Below are 3833 nucleotides of genomic sequence, written 5' to 3'. Positions count from 1 at the left end.
GAAAGGAATTATTGTCACACAGAACCAGATAAAGGAGTTTCTGAATTTGCTAGAAATTGCATGTCCATGGTTAATGAGAGAGGGCACATTAGATCCTGAAAAGTGGAAAACAGTAGGGGAACAATTAACAGAGTATTACTCCACAGTAGAGCCAGAGAATTTCCCAGTACATTGCTTCCAGCTATATAAAGTTCTCAAGTTGTGTTTAGTAAAGCCAGATCATTACTGAGAGATTCAGATATTTAATGCAGAGTCTCAGACAGAGGAAGAAGAGGAAGAAGAAAGAGAATGGGGGCCTATACAGGGAGAGAAGGGATGTTACCCAATTAATGCAGAAAGTCCTACACAGCCATCTGCCCCACCTCTATCTCAATGCCCATCTTATCAGAGCATACATACTCCTGCTGGGGACATAGCCAAGCGGAAAGCGTGCAGTACGCTTTCCCCTCTTGAAAAAGCTGTCTAACAAGCTAAGCAGCAGGGAAAGGAATGCCAAGATTTAGGGTTGCAAACATGCCCTCTGTTGGAGAGACCTGTCACTAATAATCCTAGACAATTCCTCCCTTATTATGAGCCTTTTCATATTAAACTGTTGAGAGAAATTACAAAGGCCTCTAGCAAATTTGTTTCAACTTCTGTTATGTTAGAACACTTTTGGACCAAGTAACCTATACCATAGTACCCCCTCATGATTGGAGACAGGTAGTGCACACTTGCCTGGAGCCGGGAGAATATTTGATTTGGAGCTCTGAGTTTCTTGAGCAGTGCAGGCAACAGGCCCCATGTAATGATTAACAACAGGTGCCCTTTAATTATGAACAGCTCTCAGGTACCGGCCCATATCAAGCAGGAGGTCAGCAGTTACGTTATGATATAAGGGGATATCAACAAATAGCTACATGTGCCACCAGGGCTTGTGCAACACTCACTGGAAAAGAAAGCAAGCAACAATAATTCACAAAGAAAACTCAAGGGCCCCAAGAAACATTTACAAATTTTCTAGCCCACCTTACACAGGCTATCACTAGAACATTTGGAGCAGGCCATGAAGCAGACATTCTAATAAAAAAAAAATTAGGGAGAGAAAACTATAACCAGGATTTCAAAAGAACTCTTGCAGGTTGCAGAAAGGGTATCACTACAGAAGATGTGATCCAAATATGTGCCAATCTGTTGAAGTAAAATGGGGGCAATGAAAATTAGCACAGGACAGGAGAGAGCTTGGAGGATGAAAGATGGAGAATTCTTGAATTGTGGGCCTGTTCTGTTTTGAAGGCTTGAGAATGTGAGTGTTTACTTCATTAACTACTTGTGCCAACTTTATAACTAATGTAATGTCCTTGGCTTTCTGGTTTTGGGGCTCAGTTTTCTGGTATTTGAATAAATGTTCTAGCTTTACCCCCATGTAGAGAGCCTGTTATATTTTGTGATTAATAACCATATCAGGATATTTATAGTTACCGTGGGCATTGTGAATATTGAATTGTTGATATATTTGGCAACAAGGGTGGAATCACAAAATGTCAGTCCTCTATTTGGAAGCAGGGGGGATGTAGAGGGATAAATGGCTATCCTGGGATGGGAGAATTTGCCTTATACTTCTCTAACCAGAGAATGGGCCAAAAGCACAGGGCCCTGTGAAAACTGGGAATCAAGAATAAAAGAGGGAGGACACAGGGACTTGGAAACATTTTTGCAAGGAATACCCATAGAGCCAGGAAAAAAAAAAACCTGGCAGGAGTGTGCAGGAGCAGCTGGGTCCTGCTAACAAGTTATCACCTTATGTGTAAAAGTAGGAATAAGTTGCTGGAGGGAAAAGCTCAGACGGCTGCGGAGTTGGCTGGTTTGCCTGAGGATTCTTTTGTTCCACAACATTCAGAATAGCAAACTGGAGGGACTCAGGTGGTAGAAGAAGAAGCTACTGTTCATGTAGCTAAAAGGAAACAAAAAAAGAAGCAGAAATAATGTGCATGCAGCTTTTGTACAGGCTGGGCAGAGTTGCCCGACAGCTGCCAGGAGAATGTGTGTGAGAAGAATGGAACAAAGTTAGGTGAGGAGTCTTTTAATGTAGAAGTTCTCCCCATACAAAGAAGAAGACAGGAGAACTGCCAGGGCCAAACAGAGTCCAGGGAGATAATTGAGGATTTCACTCAACAGGACATTACTGATATATTGATTAGATTCACCCAAAGAATGGGAGAGTCTTTAGTGTCTTGGAGAGTAATAATCACTGATGGAATTCCTGAGGATGGAGTTCCTGAGGAATAACACCGGACAGTGTGGATTGATGAAAATTCCTAAGTGTCAGTCAGAATTCTTTTGTACACCAGGCTTTTAGGGATGACTATATGCAAGGAGGCCTCAACAGAACTAATCTGTTAGCTTTAGCTGCAGAGGGATACAAAAGGCAATATCCTACTGGCTCTATGTGGCCTGGTGGAGACAGACCCTGGTACTCATTTAGAGATTGTATGAGAAAGCTAAACAAAGAGGTAATGAAAACTGCTATCATTTTTGGAGATGCAAATGCATATCATGATACCCCACTAGCAGTTCCTCATAGAAATATCATAGTGAAGATGGCTACTACTGCTTATAAGGCCTTAATTCTGACTAAATTAATTGGGGAAATAGGGCACTTGGACATGCTGGATAAGATTGCACAATTAAGTGACTTAGGGGAATGGAGAAAAGACAAATTTCCTCTAGTGAAGAGTAAACAGCCAGAGGACTCAAAGACAAAGTAGACCAACAAGAAAGGGACTGTTTACTGCTCTATGGAGAGTAGGGCTGGATTTTAGAAGAATAGATGGTATTCCAACTGAAGAGCTGCATAAGATGGACCAAGAAATGGTACTTAACATTAGAATGAATAGAAAAGCAGGAACCACCCCTGCAGGTACTCCTGAATGTGAATCTTTTTATCCAAGTTTGCCCCACCTTCATGGAGAATAGGAAATAGTCTGAGCCCCAGCCAAGATTAAAGAAATATACAGTGGAGATAGCAGACCCCGTATTGTTTTAACAATATATTGGAAGAATGGATCAACTACTGTAACTAGGGTGTTGTTTGATACTGGGGCTGAGGCCACACTTATTTATGTAAGCCTTGATAAGTTCAATCTCCTATTGCCATCACAGGTCTTGGAGGGGCTGAAATATCAGCCAGACAAGTTAAAATAACAATGAAAATTGGGCAAATACCTAAGAAAAAATACTGTGGTTGTTGTACCCATTCCTGAAAACATCATTGGAAAATACATATACATACATATATATATATATATATATATATATAAAATACATACATATATATGTATATATATAGAAAATACATACATATATGTATATATATAGAAAATACATACATACATATATGTGTGTGTGTATATATATATATATATATATGTGTGTGTGTGTGTGTGTATAATAGAGGCATGACTCTGAATTTACCTGAAGGAAGATACCAATTTGCTATAAGGAAGATAGGAATTAATACAGTTTTAGTGGGAAAAATAAAAATGGACCTGAATGTATTAAATCTGAAAACTTTTCAGATAGCATCTCAGAAATCCCAGAAATCTGAAAAGAATTGTAAAGTACCAAACACTTAGGACTTAACAGCCTGAGATCCTTGTGATATTCTCCTGGTCATGAGCTGAAGGCTTTGCTGAGCTTAACTAATATGAAGGAAGGGAAAGTACATGTTCCTTAAACTTGGCTATGGACTTAGTTTCCCGTGACCAGCACAATAGATTTAGAAAGATTTCTGTGACCTACAGACTGGTCATTGTGTTCCAAACTCCATTACGCATAGGATATTTCCTACCTTC

The sequence above is a fragment of the Petaurus breviceps genome, unplaced genomic scaffold (assembly GCF_028583685.1).
Source record: "Petaurus breviceps papuanus isolate PSGF00001 unplaced genomic scaffold, PetGlider_PUasm1.0 125, whole genome shotgun sequence".
Taxonomy (NCBI): Eukaryota; Metazoa; Chordata; class Mammalia; order Diprotodontia; family Petauridae; genus Petaurus; species Petaurus breviceps.
The sequence above is the reverse complement of the archived record's forward strand: the minus strand, read 5'-3'. Positions refer to the sequence as shown.